This window comes from Hydra vulgaris, chromosome 02, assembly GCF_038396675.1.
Source record: "Hydra vulgaris chromosome 02, alternate assembly HydraT2T_AEP".
Lineage (NCBI taxonomy): Eukaryota > Metazoa > Cnidaria > Hydrozoa > Anthoathecata > Hydridae > Hydra > Hydra vulgaris.
The window spans coordinates 20545194-20566785 of record NC_088921.1 but is presented as its reverse complement, the minus strand read 5'-3'; the positions used below and the strand labels follow the sequence as shown (position 1 = coordinate 20566785).

General features: G+C 36.5%; 2 non-coding genes and 3 pseudogenes across 2 annotated transcripts; all 5 read left to right on the top strand.

The window, feature by feature from the left end:
* Nucleotides 1-2305: 2305 nt before the first annotated feature.
* LOC136077382 (U2 spliceosomal RNA) lies at nucleotides 2306-2480 on the top strand (annotated as a pseudogene).
* A 174-nt stretch (nucleotides 2481-2654) lies between these two features.
* Nucleotides 2655-2823, top strand: LOC136077499 (U2 spliceosomal RNA; annotated as a pseudogene).
* A 1181-nt stretch (nucleotides 2824-4004) lies between these two features.
* Nucleotides 4005-4191, top strand: LOC136077414 (U2 spliceosomal RNA). Its single transcript, XR_010637056.1, has one exon. It is a non-coding gene; the product is annotated as a U2 spliceosomal RNA (small nuclear RNA).
* Nucleotides 4192-10645: 6454 nt separating this feature from the next.
* Nucleotides 10646-10845, top strand: LOC136077350 (U2 spliceosomal RNA). The gene has a single exon (XR_010637032.1). It is a non-coding gene; the product is annotated as a U2 spliceosomal RNA (small nuclear RNA).
* Nucleotides 10846-16854: 6009 nt separating this feature from the next.
* Nucleotides 16855-17059, top strand: LOC124812883 (U2 spliceosomal RNA; annotated as a pseudogene).
* The last annotated feature ends 4533 nt before the right edge of the window (nucleotides 17060-21592 follow it).

Sequence of the window (21592 nt, the reverse complement as noted above, 5' to 3'; positions counted from 1 at the left end):
GGACCTTTTAACTACCTTGCGTATCAAAACAATATCGAAAAAGGATACTATACTGACCACAACTTAAGTTGGGTAAATCAAACAGGCATGAAAATTTTAGGCGTTTATTTTTATACAGATCTGGGTTTTACTGCGAGCCAAAACTGGAAGCGTATAATATCTAAGTTTGATAAAAAGGTCCAATGTTTCAAGTATCGAAACGTATCGTTGAAATGCAAAGGAACGTTTCTGAACGTACTAGCACTTTCAAAGATATGGTTTATCGCAAATATATTTCCAATAAACACTCAAATTAAAAAACAAATAAAAAAGAGAACATCGACGTTTTTATGGCAAAGTGAACATGCCGAACCCATTAAAAGGGAAATTCTATGCCTTCCAACATCAAAAGGAGGCTTAGGTATCATAGAACCTATTATACAAAGTCAGGCCCTTCGGATAAAGCACTTGCTTAATCTAAAAGAGTCAGAGAGACCACATGAGGGTCAATACCTCCAGAAGTATTTCTTAGCAACTTTTCTAATAAAAATCGCAACAAAAAACTATCAGCAATGGCACTTCCTAAAAGAAAATAACTTTCCTAGGACAATAAACAAACCACCTTTTTATTATCATGATACAATAAAAATTATGAAAAATAATGAAAAAATATTTGAACTTAAAAACAAAACATCGCGAAATATATATACTTTATTATTGGATAAAATAAACAATACATCGATTAAGAAAACACAGACACACTAGGATGCAGTTTTTCAAAAATCACTTCCATGGTCCCAAATATGGATCCGCAATTTCAACTCTTATGCTCAAGGCCCAAGCCAAAATACACTATGGCGTATCTTCCATAACAGTCTTTCAACACTCGATAAAATAATGGCATGGAAAAAAAACAGAGGAAGAGGAAACGACCTATGCAAAATATGCAATAAAATGGAAACGACTTTATACGCGTTTGTGTATTGCACAAGAGTTAGTCATGTATGGACCCAGCTTGAAACAATGTACCAAAAACTACTCCCACAAAAGCCTTTCAATATTCTTCAAACACTCTTTATGACCAATATAGAGGAACCTCCTATAAAAAATAAACTAGCTAAAATCATAACCACTATAACAAATATAACAACAACGAAAATATGGCGAGCAAGAAACTTAAAACTTAAGAAAAACAAGCATGTTGAGGCAAACAAAATTGTAGAAAACATCAAGAGAGAAATAAAATACATATGGAAAGCAAAATACAACAAAGCACTTAGGGAAAATAAAATTGAATATTTCAACAACAACTTTTCAATTAATGAAGCAATAACAAAAAATGACGTCCAAAACCTAAGTTTCGCCTTCTAATTAAAGAAATCTATAAACCTTTAGTAGAAAAATAAAATCAAAAACCTGAAAAATTAAAAAACAGTATCTGCCTATACCCATAACTGAAAAATAGTATCTGTCTATATCATTCAAAAATTAAAAAAAAAAAAAAAAAAAAAAAAGTATCTGTTCTTATCTATTCTTATCTGTTCTTATCTATTCTTATATCTATATTTGTTCTTATCTATCTCATCTGTTCTTATCTATTTTTATCTGTTATTATCTATTCTTATTAATATAGACACATGTCACATATAGACAAAGTCAATTAAAACTGGAAGACCTTTAAAAATTTTGACCGACTAAACTGTAGCAAGGAAGAATTACTAAAATTCAAAGCCTTTAAGAAACTCGAATGGCAACAATATAAGACTGCAAAAATGAATAAATATAAATCACTCAAAGATCTGGAAAAAAAAATAGGAAAACTTACACCACTTGTTTTCGAAAAAATGGACTTCAGTGAAATATATTCATTTAATATGAAAGAATTAAAAAATTTTAACATCAATACCGCAGATATAAATGAAAAGACAAAATATATTGCTTGTAAAAGGGCAGTATGGAAACAACGAAAAAAGGAATTTTTCCAATATATTAAAGATCATGAAAGAAAACAAGAAGAACGTAATTTAAAAAAGCAAACGTATCAAGCCAAGAGAGCAAAAATAACACCTAAAAAAGAAAATTAAAGAGCAACATTAAATAAAAAACAGTTTTAAACAAAACAATTAAAAAAGTATTAAACAAAAAACTATGATGTTATAATGTCGCATCCAAGAGCTACCTTATTAACATTATTTAACTTGAAAAAAATATATCAACAAAAATAAAAATATAAAATTAACAAAACATAATAAAAATATAAAACAATTAAAACAAAAATAAAATATATAAAATAAATAATCAACCTACTAGGGCCTTGGACTAGTTGGTAGATTAAAAAAAAAAAGTATCTGTTCTTATCAGTTTATTATCTGGTACGCCGGCACAGTCCGGCTCATATATTAATCTGATTTTTGGCATTAGGTCATGGGATCATAGGTTTACCTTGCCCTGACCACGGGTTGCCTCGGCTTTGCACTACTGCTGAGCGCGGCCCAAATTGGAATTAAGAAAAATTCTTGACTTTCAGAGTGTCTAACATCGCTAATGGTCTCAGCTGCTGCTGCTGATGATGCTGCTGATGATGACGACGACGAAAATGATTAGACGTTCTAATGCAAACCACAAGTACATTGTTGAAGACGGCGTCAGTCCGACTATGTCTGCAGTGTTCATTTATCGTTTCTCGGCCTAATGGCTAAGATCAAGTGTAGTATCTGTTCTTGATTTTGGCCGAGGCAGCGATTTCTAAAGTGAATTTAGTGATTTGGTTTTTTTTTTAATATAGATATTAGTTTTTAATTGTTTTTGCTGAATGATGACGTCACCGGTACAAGTCAAAAATCTATTAGAGAATATAGAAGTAGTGCAAACTGGCGTTGTACCGTTTCACGACGAATTCGAGCCGAGCTACAGCACCGATGAGGATGAAGATGATGCGGACCAGCAGGACCACCGAAAAATAAGGGACGCGGAAGCCCTACCCGAAATTCCGAAAAAATCGTACGCAAGCGTAACTACCCAAAGTATTACTAACACCTTTAAAAAGCAATTATCGAGAACCCTTCTTACCGTAATTGGAAAACGAATATCTTCCTACGATGTGTTAGCGGCATTAGAGGAAGCAAACCTGGATGACCATCCTGAAGGTTTCCAGTTTATCCGTAACAACAGAGTTATGGAAATTGTGATGAAAACCGACCAAGCGAGAAACTTCCTACTTGAGTAGGGACACACTATTGGCGGTACTCATTACTTGTTCCAAAAGTCTAACCCCGAAAGGGAACCGAGCACACTAATGCATGTTTCTGTGTTCGGACTCCCAATTGAGAGTAAAGAACTCAAAGTCGGGAATATTTTCGAACAGTTGGGCTATGGACGGCATGTTTTGACCAAATCTGTCATGAGAACTACGCTGAAGGGAAAACTTTACTTCACCGGAATACTCGTGGCAGTCATGGAAAACATGCCGAAACAAATACCCACCAGCATGGAAGTTATGGGGTACAAGATAAGACTGCTCCATAACGGACAAGAAAGGAACGAACAACGAAAGGAAACACCAAAGGCGCAACATCCTGAAACACCATCTACTTTGACGGAAGCCAAGAAAAACACAGCAGCACCGTCTCCACCACCACCACAAGTCGAAACTCCAATGGAAATTCCCCAAACAACAGCTCCTCCGAATAATGTTGAACCAACACCACCAACCCCATCAACAAGTACACTCCAAATAAACCCACAAGAACCAAAGAAGAAACCCCAAGAAACTAACCAAACAAACAAAGACCCCGACGATATGCAGAGCACCCATAACTCTGACGACTCCACGGTTTTAAACGATACACCCTTAATAACAAAGAAAAACAAAAGTAAAAACAAAAACAACAACTTTTCAATTAATGAAGCAATAACAAAAAATGACGTCCAAAACCTAAGTTTCGCCTTCTAATTAAAGAAGTCTATAAACCTTTAGTAGAAAAATAAAATCAAAAACCTGAAAAATTAAAAAATAGTATCTGCCTATATCCATAACTAAAAAATATAAAAAAAAAGTATCTGTTCTTATCAGTTTAATATCTGGTACGCCGGCACAGTCCGGCTCATATATTATTCTGATTTTTGGCATTAGGTCATGGGATCATAGGTTTACCTTGCCCTGACCACGGTTTGCCTCGTTTTAGCACTACTGCTGAGCGCGGCCCAGATTGGAAATAAAAAAAGTTCTTGACTTTCAGAGTGTTTAACATCGCTAATGGTCTCAGCTGCTGCTGCTGATGATGCTGCTGATGATGACGACGACGAAAATGATTAGACGTTCTGATTCAAACCACAAGTACATTGTTGAAAACGGCGTCAGTCCGACTCTGTCTGCAGTCTTCAGTTATCGCTTCTCGGCCTAATGGCTAAGATCTAAAAAGTCTTAGTTGTTAACAGAAACAGTGGTTCCAGAAGCCTTATAGGTTTTAAAACTTTATTTTCATATTTTTTCGTTTTTGTATTTTAGACGTACTATGGAGAAGACGCCTATATCTCGCAGTAATTCCTTCGAGCAACGCAATCGAGATGCTGCTGTTCTTGTGGAGAAGATGGAGTTGGTTCGCGATAGCGTAATTGATCGACCTGAATTTCACTCGAGCATCAGTTACAGCGAGGATGATCTCAATGATAGCGACATCGCTGAGTACAAGGAACTCGAACCTACGCGGAACGTGATGGATCGTTGCAAAATCTTATCGCTGAAGTCGACCAGCCCGACCAAGACGGAAGCATCCAAGGAGAAACGTTGTTCAAGCAACTCTGGCGTCCCGACCGTTGTGGAGCCTCACTCCGTAATAGATAAAAATTTCAAGCGTACCTACTCAAACGTTGCCGCTACCTCTCGGAATGGCAGTAAACAACGAAATGTCGATGAGAAACCGCAGCTTCCGAGATCTTTACTATCCAAACTACAAAGTAAAATTACTCTCGATGACGTATTGCTGGCGCTTGATTCTGCCAAACTTCTGCATGATCTTGACGGAGTTTAATTGATACGGCGCTCTTCAATGATTGAAATTGTTATGAAGACAGAAAACTCTAAATACCGGTTACTAGAACATGGCCTCTCAATAAAAGGCTATTACCACCGTTTCTCGCTATCAACTAGCAACCGAACCTTTAGGCGGCAAACAAATGTGTCCGTATTTGGATTACCTTTAGAAGCAAAGGTCATAAATCTTGGTTTAATTTTGCAAAACATGGGTTACGGCAAAAATGTTGCTACTAAACCGGTTATCAAATACGCTCGAAATGGTACTCCGTACTACTCTGGTGTACTGGTTGCAATTTTGGAAGATCTTCAAACACCGATTCCAGACTTCTTGAATATCAAAGGTCATCGAGTAAAAACCATGTACACCTGGGAACCTACCGACTCAACAGTCGTTTTTAAACCGCAAACAGTCATCGAGGCAAACGCAAATGATAATGCCGAAAAGGAAGTGGAAGTCAACCGCCCTGAAGAAGCAGGTTCGGATATGACTGGCAGTATTGAGGAGCCGAGGAACGATGTCGAGTTTGCGGCTTCTTCCACAGAGACGGTGTTAGTAATTACATCAGCTGATGTTGATGTGGGGATACCCCCGTCCCTCGACACCTCGGTCCTGAGTTCGGAATTCGCCATACCACCGGCAACCTCAAAATCCATTAGAGGTTTATTTAATGACATGGCAGGTGACGGCGATGTTGCTGACAATATCCCTATTACTCTGAGCGGTGAGGATGACGCATCTGTCGACGCAGCTGTCAAGGAAAATAATGCCTCATTTACTAATGTTGAATTGGTTGCCGTTGAGAACTTGGCGATGGAAACTATCGAAAACGATAATGCGGACGGAAAGAATCCGAAAAGAAAAAGTTCTATTCGCACCGAGAAGCTTTTTGAAGATAAAAAAAAGAAAGTTGAAACGGAAACAAAACTTTTTCATAATTTGGAACGAAACCTATATAATCTCGATTCCGCTTTTTGCAAGAAAATACCCAAAGAAGATAGAAGTCGCTTGATCGGTCAAGTGTTGAAACATCACAACCGATATCTCAAGTTGGAGGACAACCGAGAAGTTGAAAGTTTAATAGTAGAACGCGATCCAAAACAACGACGAATTATTAAGACCTCGTGGAAAAACTCTATCAATATGAAACACAGCACTCTCATTGAACTAGTAAACAAACAATACAGTAAATTCTGCGACTTATACAAGATCTCTTTGGAAGACGTAAGAGTATAATTTTTATTTTTTTATTTTTACTAGTATATACATTGTGTGAATAAGTTGTTTTTTTTGCGTATTATAACCTGCGCTTTTTAAAAAAATAATTTCTTTGGAAAAGTTCTTTTTAACTCTTTACTGAGATAAAATAAGTTTGAAATAAGTATTAAATATGGTTTGTTTAGTTTTTTTAAAGTTAATGTTTTAACTCTCAATAAAAAGAAAAATGGCAGTAAGAATTCTTTCTTTAAATGTTAACGGGCTTAATAATGATTCAAAAAGACATTCATTAATGACACTTTTTTTTAAATATGATATCATATGCCTACAAGAAACTCATTGTTTGCGGTAATGTACAATCGAATTGGGAAAAAGAATGGTTTCAAAAATCTAATGGCCATTCATTGTGGAATAGCGCTAACAATCGAGAAAAAGGTATTTCTATTTTGGTTAACAAAAATATAATTTTAAATAATATAACACGCGATCATAACGGTAGAATTCTTGCTGCTAATTTTGTATTAAGCGATAAGTTTTGTAGAATAAAAAATGTATACGGATCAAATGATCCGCAAAAAAAAGAACTTTTTTATAAATCTTTGAACAGGCACGCGCGATTGTGTGATTATTATATTCTCTTAGGTATCTTCAAAATGGTTGAGGGTTAAAACGGTTCCTGTTTTCTCGACAGAGAAAACGGGGACCGCTTTAACCCAAACTACACAATAGGTATAAAAAATCTAAAAATGTTCACCGAAAAATATCAGTTTACTGATATTTTTCGGAAACAGAACCCAAGTAAAAAAGTATTTTCATATGACCACCTCAATTTTAAAAGTAGGATTGATAGGATTGATATACGTTTTTAATAATCTAATCTAATTTATAGCAACAAGCGAATATAATAAGATGGGTTGGAGTGACCATAGCTCGGTTTCCTGCCAAATCTCTTTGGAAAGGGAGAATCCGCGGGGGCCGGGATATTAGCACTTAAACTCGTCTTTGCTAAATGACAAAAAGTTTATCGAAATTCTTTAAAGCGAATTTGAAGTTACTCAAAAGCAAATCTTTTTTGTAAATATTAATCAAGCTTGGGAACATACCAAGTGTATGATTAGAGCTATTGCAGAAAAAAGAAGTCGCGAAATTAGAAAAGAAAATAAAGAAAAAATTACTATTTTAGAACAAGTTTTAAAAGCAGAAAACCTTAAGAGCGATAGTGATGAAGGCGAACTTAAACGAATTAAAAAAGAATTATCTGAATTAAATAACAAGAACGGTGTGTTTATCCGAACGAAACAAGTAATAATCGAAGACGGAGAAATACCCTCAAGATCCTTGTTATTTTTGGAAAAACACAACCAAGGCAAAAAAACTATTAAAACAATATCCTATGAAAACAAAAATGTTAATGATACAGACGGCATTCAAAAAGTTTTAAGTAAATTTTACAAAAAACTCTATAATAATGAAAAGCTTGATGAAAATTTGCAAAACCGATTTAGTGACAAAATTCAAAATATTCTTAAAGACGATGAAAATACTTTTCTAAATGAAAAATTTACCGTAAATGAACTTTATCAATTCGCACTATCCCTTGAAAAAAATAAATCTCCCGGCATCGACGGAATTCCTGTCGAATTATGGCAGAGCACATGGGGTATTTATGGGGGGGAGTTGACACGATTGGCTAACGAAAATTTTTTTGAAAACACTGAAAACCACATTCCGTGGTCCCAGAGGACGGCCGTGATTAGTCTCCTTCCGAAGGATGGAGACTTGTCGCTGCTGCAGAACTGGAGGCCAATCTCATTGCTGTGCGCTGACTACAAGATTGTCACAGAAAGCGCTGGCTTTGAGAATGGCCAAGGTTTTCCAAAATATCCTGGAATCCTCCCAAACTTGCTCGGTACCCGGAAGAAACATCTTTTCGAACTTGTTCCTGGTTCTAGACCTCATCCACTACACCAACAAAAAAAAGATCGGTGCTTTCTTGATGTCTTTGGACCAGGAGAAAGCTTTCGATAAGATGGATCGCAGTTTCTTAATTAAAACTTTAGAAAAATTTATTCTTGGAAACAATTTTGGGAATGCCATTAAGCAATCTTTTAAAAATACCCAATCAATTATTTTTAACAACGGCTACCTGACCAAGCCCATTCCAATAAAAAGGGGAGTTCGACAACAGGGGGATCCGATATCCATGATGCTTTACTGTGTGGCGGTGGAAACACTTGCCCTCGAGTTTAAACACAACCATGGTATCGAGGGGATCCAACTCCCTGGTACAACTCCCTTGAAAGTATTGCAATTTGCAGACGACACCGCTGTAGCTTGCAAAAACCCCCAATGCGTTAGCGAAATTTTTTTAGTCCTAAAAGGATTTGAAAGTGCAACAGGCTCAAACATTAACATCGCAAAAACTAAAGCCCTTGCGCTGGGGAGACTCGAGAACAAAATTGATTGTTTGAAATTTAAAAATATTGTTATCGACTGGTCAAACCAAGACGGTATGAAAGTTCTTGGCATAACCTTTTTTAACAACTTAAAAAAGACAGCTGAATTTAATTTCAATAAAGCTGTCGACAAGTTTACTAAAATTTTAAAACACTTTAAATATAGAAACGTTTCATTAAAATGCAAGGGGATGTTTGTAAACACGCTGGCCCTGTCAAAGGTCTGGTATGTTGCAAACGTCTTCCCTATCAATAAAAATCACGAAAAAACTATTAAAAAAGAAACTTCGATTTATTTGTGGCATAGCAACTTCGCCGAGCCAATAAAAAGAAACATCTTAAATTTAAAAATAGACAAGGGTGGCTTAGGTATTCTCGACGTCAAAAAGCAATGTACAGCTATAAGACTAAAGCATCTCATGCAATTTCGAGAAAATCTAAGTCCTCATGAAAATTTCTATTTAAAAAGATATTTTCTTGCTTACTCTTTAGACAAATATGCTAAAAAAGGTTATAGCCAATGGAACTTTCTTACCGGAGTAAACTTTCCCAAATTTTTAAAAGAACTGCCATTCTATTATGTTGATGTGTAAGATCTTTTACAGACTAAACAAAATCTTTTTAAAGTAAAAAATATAACAAAAAAAAAATGTAATGTATTTTCGTTTTGGTTGCTCGTCTGCAACCAAAACGAAAATACATTACACCCTTTTGTATATTGCAAAGTTGCGCGAGCAATTTGGCGTGGTTTGAAGTATGTTTACGAGAAACTTCTGCCGCAGACAAACTTCAACACCATTCAGGTCCTCTTTTATTTGAACATTGAAAAATTAGCGAGATATGATCCAAAAGCAAAACTAGTTACAACCATTACAAACATTATAACTACTGAAATATGGCGCTCAAGAAACGTGAGAGTAATGGAAAGTAAAATCCTGTCACCACCCAAAATAATTAAAAACATTATTAAAGAAATTAAATATATATGGAAAATAAAATATGAGAAATATAAACGTGAGAACAATGTTGAAAAGTTTCATACTTTGTTTTCCATTAATGATGCAATATCAAAACAAAACGAGCAAGATCTCGTGTTTACTATATAAAAAAACAAACATATTAAAATGATCTCCCATTTCCTAGTATTTGTACATATATTTACGAAAAGCATGTCCCCAGTAGCCCTGCGGGTGCGACGGACATGTGTTTATTTTTTAAATGCATGGCTTAATGGCCAGCACTATTAATTTTAAACTAGTGAAACGGAAAAGCATGACCCCAGCAGCCCTGTGGTGTGACGGTCATGCGTTTAATTTTTAAATTCCCGGCTTAATGGCCAGCCAAATATATTATAAACATGACTTTTTCTTTATTTCTTATTTATACTTAAGTATATAAGTGTTTGTTGTGTTGCAATATATATTTTGTATTTATGTTATAAAAATATGTTATTATATATTTTGCGGTTTTAACTTTCGATATTTCGTTTTCGTTTTATTCTTCTTTTTGGTTTTGTTTTAATATAAAAACCGCAAAAAGCAAAAAGAAAATTTAAAAACCAATTATCAACTTGACTTTATTTTATATATATAAAACATATTTATATATATGTATATATATTTATTTATAACTTAAACTATTGTGTTGTATGTCATATTTGCTTTTGTTTTATTTAGCAAATCTAAATAAATAATGTTTTCACAAAAAACATAAATTTTGCTTTTGCATTTTTAATTATAATAAATCTTTTTATATTTGTTTGTTTACCTTGCGGTTTAAAAAAATTAAGTTTTAAGTTAAAGTTTTGTTTTTTATTTATATTTGTTTAGTTATTAAAAAAGCCGCAAATTTTGAAAGATAATTTCAAATAAAAATGTTTCATTATTGTAATTAAAAATATAATGATTTATTGTGTTATTTTAACGAATATCTTTGTAAATATCACGGTTCTTTTTTAAAATATTTTTTTACATGAATTAAATAGTAAAGAAAAAAAAAAAAAGTATCTGTTCTCATCAGTTTAATATCTGGTACGCCGGCACAGTCCGGCTCATATATTAATCTGAGTTTTGGCATTAGGTCATGGGATCATAGGTTTACCTTGCCCTGACCACGGGTTGCCTCGGCTTTGCACTACTGCTGAGCGCGGCCCAGATTGGAAATAAGAAAAATTCTTAACTTTCAGAGTGTCTAACATCGCTAATGGTCTCAGCTGCTACTGCTGATGATGCTGCTGATGATGACGACGACGAAAATGATTAGACTTTCTAATTCAAACCACAAGTACATTGTTGAAAACGGCGTCAGTCCGACTATGTCTGCAGTGTTCAGTTATCGCTTCTCGGCCTAATGGCTAAGATCATCTTTTTGTTATTAGTCATCAGGACAGCGATTTTCTTTTTTTAGATGTGTAGCAACGAGAGTTTTGTGAATCCCGAATCCTTGGATGAGATATCCGCTAACTTGTTGGTAAAGATGGAAAAAGTTGCGGAAGGTGAAGAGAGCGTGGAATTTCGAATGGATTACAGCACGGACGAAGGAGAGCCAGACGAATCCGATGTTAACACGAACGAAGAGATGAATCGACGAGACAAGACAAACGATTCAAAAGCGAGGAGCTACGCGAGTGCTGCCTCAGCCAACCTACTTGTGGGAGATTTTCGACCACAACTTAAAAACACGCTTATTTGTAAGCTGCAGGTTCGAGCGACAATAGCTGAGATACTATGCGAATTGGAAAAAAACGATTTGGACGAGTATTCGGAGGGGATCCAGCTTATCCGAGGAAGTACGATGGTAGAGGTGGTAATAAATTCTGAACATGCCAAACACGCCCTACTTGAAGGGGGATTAAATATTGCTGGATTTCACTACAAGTTTAGTGATTCTACACCTAACAGAATGCTGACGAGGAGAACCATAGTATCGATTCTTGGCCTGTCCCTAGAAGCAAAAAATTTTCAAGTCGGCAAAATGCTACAAGAAATGGGATACGGAAAACACCTATCGACCAGACCGGTGATCAAACGGACGCCTACGAAAGGTACCCCGTATAATTCGGGTTTATTAGTAGCAACTATGGAGGATCATCCGTCCCCCATACCTTATTTTATTACGATCAGGGGCTATCGAGTTCGAGCAATCCATTCAGGACAGCCGGATAGATCTCCTCGAAAGGAAACAAAGGAAGAAGCGCCGATAATAGAACAAAACCCAGAAACACTTGAGGAGAAAGAGACGAACGCGGTAGGAAAATCAATCGCAGAACAAACCATCTCGATCGAACTGAAAAAAGTATTCGAGGAGATTGTCGAGGAACAAAAGATTGAGCAAGAAACAGCCGTGTTGAGGACAAACGAAACTGAAGACAAAAAGATTGAAGACTTGGAGATGATAGAGCAGCCGGGGAAGGCGAACAAGAGAAAAACAAAAGAAGGTGAAGAAAAAGACGATCCGAAACGAGTTTTGAAAAATCAAATGAAAGACGACAAGCACGGGTAATGTTCGCATTCTGTGTTTGTCTTTATTTTTTATTTTTTACAAGATTTTTTTTGATTGTGGAACGCAAACGCTCTCCCGTCATTTTAAATTTCCTGAAAAATCAGAGTGCGCCGCTTTTATTTTGAAAAATTTTGTATTTTGCCTTTCGTTCAATTCGCTTTAAGCATTTGTTTGCGTTTTTGAAATAAAAAAATGGCGAATAAAATTCTGACGCTAAACGTCAACGGTCTCAACAAAGAGATCAAAAGACGAAAAGTAATGCGCTTTTGTGTAATTCAAACCTATGACGTATATTTACTGCAAGAAACGCACGGATGCGACAAAACCACAGAAAAATGGACTAAAGAATTGCGAAATTTAACAAAAGGTAACTCTCTTTGGAACAATCTAAGCCAGAGAGAGTGCGGAGTCGCTTTTTTAACGAAACACGATTTCCAATTTAAAGAGGTTACTCAAGACAAACGCGGGCGAATTTTAGCGGCTAGTTTTTGTGTTAATAACATAAATATTAGAATAATAAACATATACGGTCCTAACGTACCGCAAGATAAAGAAATTTTTTTCAAAAGTTTAGAACGTCACGCGCGTGAGTGCGATACTCATATACTTTCGGGAGATTTTAATATGGTTTTAAATCCTGTCCTAGACAGGCAAGGTGGCGATCTTTTTAACAAGAATAACACTCTAGGTAGTAAGAAGTTGCAAAATTTTCTTGAAAAATATGATTTGATTGATCTCTACAGAGAAACCAATACTCTAAAATTAGAATTTACATTTGAAAAACCTGATAAAACCTTTAGGAGCAGGATTGATCGAGTATATATTTCCTCAGCAGCAAAAGCGCAGAGCGCGTGCAAAATTTTAAAAGCGGAGATAAGCGACCATAGCGCGGTTTTGTGCGCACTCGACATTAAAGAATCAAACGCGAGAGGACCAGGTTACTGGCATTTAAACGTCGCTATTTTAAAAGACTCTGAATTTAAGCAAATGCTAAAACGCGAATTTGAAAACGTAAAAATTTCTAAAGAGGTCTACCAAAACCATAACCAATGGTGGGACATCGCTAAAACCAAAATTAGAGATGTTGCAGCGCGCAACAGAAATAGGCGCCCAAAATAAGCGTAGCATTAACCTTTTGAAATATGAGATTGAAGCGGAGCAAACAAAGTCGAAAAAAATAAGGAAAAAATTAAACAACTCCAAAAACAATTGCTTGGGCTGGAAAACGCCGCGGGAGTTTTTGTAAGAACAAAACAAGTCATAGTCGAGGATGGAGAAACTCCCTCTAAGGCTCTTTTTCAAATGGAAAAAAACAATCAACGCAAAAAAACCATTCAAGAGATAAGGTGCGGCGACGTTCTTTATAGCGATACCAAATACATACAAAAAACAATTAGAAATTTTTATGCGGAACTCTACCAAAAACAGCGTGTAGACAAAGAAGAGGGAAGACGTTTCCTCGTAAACTTTGCGAAACCTTTAACTGACGATGAAAATGGTTTTTAAACATTAAATTTAGTAACGCGGAATTGCGAAATGCAGCTTTCTCGCTCGCCAAAAACAAAACACCAGGGATTGACGGTTTACCGGTAGAACTCTACCAGGAGTACTGGGATTTGTTAGGTGAGGAACTGACCTCGTTAGCAAACTAAAATCTTTTTGAAAAAGCAATGAACTCACGTGGACCCAGCGAACTGCATTGATAAGCCTCCTTCCAAAACAAGGGGACTTAACTCTAATGCAGAACTGGAGACCGATATCCCTCTTGTGCGCCGATTATAAAATTATAACCAAGGCATTGGCGCTGCGGCTTTCAAAACTATTAAACAAAATTCTTGAACCGTCGCAGACATGTTCTGTGCCAGGTCGAAATATATACTCGAACATATTCCTTGTGAGAGACTTAATAGAATACACTAACGAGAAAAACATTGAAGGTTCCTTAATAACGATCGATCAAGGGAAAGCTTTTGACAAAATTGATAGAGGTTTTCTCTTCAAAGTCTTAAAAAAACTAAATCTTGGCAATAACATTATAAGAGCGATTAAGCAAACCATGAAAAACGCGCAATCTTTAATCATAAATAACGGATTTAGAGGCGAACCTTTTAAGATTGAAAGAGGAGTAAGACAAGGATATCCCATCTCCTTGATGCTATACTGTATTGCTGTAGAAGCTTTAGCGCTGGAAATTAAGAAAAGTAAAAACATTGACGGCACACCGCTACCGGGGACGAAAGCGAATTTAAAAATACTCCAATACGCTGAAGATACCACGGTAGCGGCAAGAAACATTTGTTCTATAGACGAAGTTTTCAAAATTCTTGAAAGGTTTGAGCGCGCAACGGGATCAAACTTTAACAAAGCGAAAACAAAAGGTTTAGCGCTAGGCGGTATCGATGCGGCTGCCCGAGTGAACGTCTTTGGACAGCATAGCAAAAACATTGGCGATGTTAAATGGGCAAACGAAAGCGGAATTAAAATTCTAGGCATTAATTTTTTTACGGATTTAACTCGCGCGGCAGAGACAAATTGGCTAAAAGCGTTCGGAAATTATACGAAAAGGCTACAGAAGTTTAAATATAGGAACGTTTCGCTAAGATGCAAAGGCGTGTATGTCAACACGCTGCCGCTGTCGAAAGTGTGGTTCGTTGCTAACGTTTTTCCGCTTGACAAAGAGACCGATCAAAAAATCCGCAAGGAAATTTTGGTTTATTTGTGGCAAAACAACTACGCCGAACCCATCAAAAGAGACATTCTAAACCTTCCGGTGTCAGCCGTGGGTTTAGGAATCTTAGACGCGTCCAAGCAATGCTTGGCTCTACGGCTAAAACATTTGCTCTGCTTGAGCGAAAATAGCAAGCCCCACGAAAGCCTGTTTCGCCAAAAATATTTTTTAGCCCTTTCTTTGACCGCCCTTGCAAAAAATAACTACCCTGAATGGTCGTTTTTAGCTCAAAACAACTTCCCCAAAGCTTTAAAAGACCATCCTTTTTTTTTTACAAAGACGTTGTGGATAGTCTCCGTACAAATCTGGCTATTTTGCAGCTCAAACAAAAAACAACAAAAAGCGTATACCTTTTTTTGGCAAACCACCATCAAAACAAAAACATCGCGAAATCCTAACTCAAGTGGGACGCGATTTTCCAAAAAACTTTGCCGTGGAATACCGTTGAAGGCGGAACTTTAATTCATACGCGCAAGGGCCGTGCCAAAATGCGCAGTGGCGAATCTTACACGATATAATGCCCACTAAGCAAAAAATTCACAGCTGGAAGAAAAATCGCGGGCGAGGATTACCTAAGTGCGACGTTTGTAATAAAACCGAAACAACGCTGCACCCTTTTATCAACTGCAAAACAGCCAGAACTGTGTGAAAGTTTTTTAAGAGTACGTACGAGAAGCTATCGAACAATACTTTTAACATAGTTCACGCCGTTTTCTTAATGGACACGATCACTCATGTAAAAAACGAAAATACTGATAAATTACTAACCACAATTACAAACATAATTACAACTGAACTGTGGAGGGCGCGGAACTTAAGAACAAAAGAAAACAAAAAAGTTAGTCCTACCAAAACAATAGAAACGATAAAACGAGAAATTCATTACCTGTGGAAAATGAAATACAATAAGTATTTGCGCGAAAATGAAGTGGAAAAATTCCACAGCTTATTTTCGATAAACAACGCAGTAAGTAATGCAATTGAGCAGGGTTTAGTTTTTACTTTTTAAAAAATTGTTTTTTTTTATTTTTATCTTAGAGATTTTCAAATTAAAAAGCCACCAACCCTTTTCTTTCCAACAAATATGTCCAATGGATCCCGGTGGATCTGGAGGATGTATGTTTTTTATTTTAACTGCGAGGTGTAATACCCACGTTTATATTTTTTAAACTACGACATCCCAACGAATATGTCCGAAAGATCTTGGTGGATCTTGAGGATGTATGTATTTTATTTAACGGCGTGGTGTTATATCAAAACTTATATAATTTAAACAGCAAAAATTTGTTTGTAATTATTTAATATATTTACGCTTCCTATTTCTTTACGGAAAAAAAACCAAAAAAAAACGGTTTTGTAAGTTTTAATATTTAAACGGATTTGTCTAAGGGATCCCAGTGGATCCGGAGGATGTATGAATTTATTTTAAGAACGTGGGGTAATAGCCACGCTAATATTTTATAAATTTTGGTATGTATATTATAATGAAGGTTTGTAAAGTCTTCTTCTATAATGAAATAAATGTAATATTGTAAATAAAATAAAAAAATAAAAAAAAAGTATCTGTTCTTATTTCGCCTCCGGACCATCTCTCAATTGGTTTCGGTGTTGTTAGAAAGCAGAAACAGCACAAGATTGAAACCGTGACAGTCGATAGAGGTTCTTGGCGTAGTCGCTATTTCAGTGTCTCCTTCTACGTCCGGACATCTTAAAGCGTTCCGTCCACTCCGGACGTTAAATGGAGATAAACCATTAAGTTAGCGCTGCTCAGTTTCGGCTGAGTGGCAACTAAACCCTTAAGTGGGCATAAACAAACCCTTAAATGGGCCAAACAACCCTTAAATGGGCAAAAAAACCCTTAAATGGGACAAATATGGAGTCTCGGCTCCTAAATAACATCGCCTTCTAGGGCCCTGTGTAAGCCTGGTTACAGCTGCAGGTCACTCTAGTTGGTTGGTAAAAAAAAAAAAAAAAAAAAAAAAAAAAATTTTCTGTTCTTATAAGTTTAATATCTGGTACGCCGGCACAGTCCGGCTCATATATTATTCTTATTTTTGGCATTAGGTCATGGGATCATAGGTTTACCTTGCCCTGACCACGGGTTGCCTCCGCTTTGCACTACTGCTGAGCGCGGCCCAGATTGGAAATAAGAAAAATTATTGACTTTCAGAGTGTCTAACATCGCTAATGGTCTTAGCTGCTGCTGCTGATGATGCTGCTGATGATGACGACGACGAAAATGATTAGACGTTCTAATTCAAACCACAAGTACATTGTTGAAGACGGCGTCAGTCCGACATGTCTGCAGTGTTCGGTTATCGCTTCTCGGCCTAATGGCTAAGATCTAAAAAGTCTTAGTTGTTAACCGGGACAGTGGTTCCAGAAGCCTTATAGGTTTTAAAGCTTTACTTTCATATTTTTTCGTTTTTGTATTTTAGACGTACTATGGAGAAGACGCCTATATCTCGCAGTAATTCCTTCGAGCAACGCAATCGAGATGCTGCTGTTCTTGTGGAGAAGATGGAGTTGGTTCGCGATAGCGTAATTGATCGACCTGAATTTCACTCGAGCATCAGTTACAGCGAGGATGATCTTAGTGATAGCGACATCGCTGAGTACAAGGAATTCGAACCTACGCGGACCGTAATGGATCGTTGCAAAATCTTAACGCTGAAGTCGAACGGCCCGATTAAGACGAAAGCATCCAAGGAGAAACGTACCTACTCAAACGTTGCCGCTACCTCTCGGAATGGCAGTAAACAACGAAATGTCGATGAGAAACCGCAGCTTCCGAGATCTTTACTATCCAAACTACAAAGTAAAATTACTCTCGATGACGTATTGCTGGCGCTTGATTCTGCCAAACTTCTGCATGATCTTGACGGAGTTTAATTGATACGGCGCTCTTCAATGATTGAAATTGTTATGAAGACAGAAAACTCTAAATACCGGTTACTAGAACATGGCCTCTCAATAAAAGGCTATTACCACCGTTTCTCGCTATCAACTAGCAACCGAACCTTTAGGCGGCAAACAAATGTGTCCGTATTTGGATTACCTTTTGAAGCAAAGGTCATAAATCTTGGTTTAATTTTGCAAAACATGGGTTACGGCAAAAATGTTGCTACTAAACCGGTTATCAAATACGCTCGAAATGGTACTCCGTACTACTCTGGTGTACTGGTTGCAATTTTGGAAGATCTTCAAACACCGATTCCAGAGTTCTTGAATATCATAGGTCATCGTGTAAGAACCATGTACACCTGGAAACCTACCGACTCAACAGTCGTTTTTCAAACGCAAAGAGTCATCGAGGCAAGCGCAAAGACAATGCCGAAAAGGAAGTAGAAGTCAACCGCCCTGAAGAAGCAGGTTCGGATATGACTGGCAGTATTGAGTAGCCGAGGAACGATGTCGAGTTTGCGGCTTCTTCCACAGAGACGGTGCTAGTAACCACATCAGCTGATGTTGATGTGGGGATACCCCCGTCCCTCGACACCTCGGTCCTGAGTTCGGAATTCGCCATACCTCCGGCAACCACAAAATCAATTAGAGGCTTATTTAATGACATGGCAGGTGACGGCGATGTTGCTGACAATATCCCTATTACTCTGAGCGGTGAGGATGACGCATCTCTCGACGCAGCTGCTAAGGAGAATAGTGCCTCATTTACTAATGTTGAATTGGTTGCTGTTGAGAACTTGGCGATGGAAACTATCGAAATCAATAATGCGGACGGAAAGAATCCGAAAAGAAAAAGTTCTATTCGTACCGAGAAGCTTTTCGAAAATAAAAAAAAGAAAGTCGAAACGGAAACAAAACTTGTTCCTAATTTGGAACAAAACCCATATAATCTCGATTCCGATTTTTGCAAGAAAATACCCAAAGAAGATAGAAGTCGCTTGATCGGTAAAGTGTTGAAACTTCGTTACCAAAATCTCAAGTTGGAGGGCAACCGAGAAGTTGAAAGTTTATTAGTAGAACGCGATCCAAAACAACGACGAATTATTAAGACCTCGTGGAAACACTCTATCAATATGAAACACAGCACTCTCATTGAACTAGTAAACAAACAATACAGTAAATTCTGCGACGTGTAGAAGATCGCTTTGGAAGACGTGAAAATATAATTTTTATTTTTTTATTTTTTACGAGTATATACAGTGTGTGAATGAGTTTTTTTTACGTAATATAATCTGCACTTTTTGATAAAAATTAATTCTTCAAAAAAGTTCTTTTTAACTCTTTACTGAGATCAAATAAGTTTGTAATAAGTATTAAATAAGGTTTGCTTAATTGTTTTAAAGTTAATGTTTTAAATCTCAGTAAAAAGAAAAAATAGCAGTAAGAATTCTTTCTTTAAATATTAACAGGGCCTAATTATGATTCAAAAAGACAATCATTAATTACACTTTTTTTTAATTATGATATCATATGCCTACAAGAAACTCATTGTTGCGCTAGTGTACAATCGAATTGAGAAAAAGAATGGTTTCAAAAATCTAATGGCCATTCATTGTGGAATAGCGCTAACAATCGAGAAAAAGGTGTTTCTATTTTGGTTAACAAAAATATAAATTTAAATAATATAATGCGCGATCATAACGGTAGAATTCTTGCTGCTAATTTTGTATTAAACGATAAGTTTTGTAGAATAATAAATGTATACGGACCAAATGATCCCCAAAAAAAAGAACTTTTTTATAAATCTTTGAATAGGCACGCGCGATTGTGTGATTATTATATTCTCTTAGGTGATTTTAATATGGTTGAAGACCCGTTTCTCAACAGAGAAAACAAGGACCGTTTTAACCCAAACAACAAAATAGGTATAAAAAATCTAAAAATGTTCACCGAAAAATATCAGTTAAGTGATATTTTTCGGAAACAGAACTCAAGGAAAAAAGTATTTTCATACGAACACCTCAATTTTCAAAGTAGGATTGATAGGATATACGTTTCTAATAATTTAATAAATTTTATAGCAACAAGCGAATATAATAAGATGGGTTGGAGTGACCATAGCTCGGTTTCCTACAAAATCTCTTTGGAAAGGGAGAATCTGCGGGGGCCGGGATATTGGCACTTAAACTCGGCTTTATTAAATGACAAAAAGTTTATCAAAATTCTTAAAAGCGAATTTGAAGTTACTCAAAAGCAAATCTTTTTTGAAAATAATAATCACGCTTGGGAATATACCAAGTGTATGATTAGAGCTAATGCAGAAAAAAGAAGTCGCGAAGTTAGAAAAGAAAATAAAGAAAAAATTACTATTTTAGAACAAGCTTTAAAAGCATAAAATCTTAAGAGCGATAGTGATGAAGGCGAACTTAAACGAATTAAAAAAGAATTATCTGAATTAAATAACAAGAACGGTGTGTTTATCCGAACGAAACAAGTAATAAACGAAGAGGGAGAAATACCCTCTAGGTCCTTGTTTCTTTTAGAAAAACACAACCAAGGCAAAAAAACTATTAAAACAATATCCTATAAAAACAAAATGTTAATGATACAGACGGCATTCAAAAAGTTTTAAGTAAATTTTACAAAAAACTCTATAATAATGAAAAGCCTGATGAAAATTTGCAAAACCGATTTATTGACAAAATTCAAAATATTCTTAAAGACGATGAAAATACTTTTCTAAATGAAAAATTTACCGTAAATGAACTTTATCAATCCGCACTATCCCTTGAAAAAAATAAATCTCCCGGAATCGACGGAATTCCTATCGAATTCTGGCAGAGCACATGGGGTATTTATGGGGGGGAGTTCACCCGATTAGCAAATGAAAATTTCTTTAAAAAAACTGAAAACCAAATCCCATGGACCCAGAGGACGGCAGTGATTAGTCTCCTTCCGAAGGATGGAGACTTGTCGCTGCTGCAGAACTGGAGGCCAATCTCATTGCTGTGCGCTGACTACAAGATTGTCACAAAAGCGCTGGCTTTGAGAATGGCCAAGGTTCCCAAAAAAATCCTGGAACCCTCCCAAACTTGCTCGGTACCCGGAAGAAACATCTTTTCGAACTTGTTTCTGGTTCGAGACCTCATCCACTACACCGACGAAAAAAAGCTCGGTGCTTTCTTGATGTCTTTTGACCAGGAGAAAGCTTTTGATAAGATGGATCGCAAGTTCTTAATTAAAACTTTAGAAAAATTTAATCTTAGAAACAATTTTGCGAATGCAATTAAGCAATCTTTTAAAAATACCCAATCAATTATTTTTAACAACGGCTACCTGACCAAGCCCACTCCAATAAAAAGGGAAGTTCGACAGGGGGATCCAATTTCCTTGATGCTTTACTGTGTGGCAGTGGAAACACTTGCCTTCGAGTTCAAACACAACCAAGGCATCGAGGGGATCCAACTCCCTGGTACAACTCCCTTGAAAGTATTGCAATTTGCAGACGACACCGCTATAGCTCGCAAAACCCCCTTTACTTTAGCGAAATGTTTTTAGTCCTAAAAGAATTTGAAAGTGCAACAGGCTCAAACAGTAATATCGCAAAAACTAAAGCCCTTCCGCTGGGGGGACTCGAGAACAAAATTGATCGTTTGAAATTTAAAAATTAATGTTTGTAAACACGCTGGCCCTGTCAAAGGTCTGGTATGTTGCAAACGTCATCCCTATGAATAAAAATCACGAAAAAGCTATTAAAAAAGAAACTTCGATTT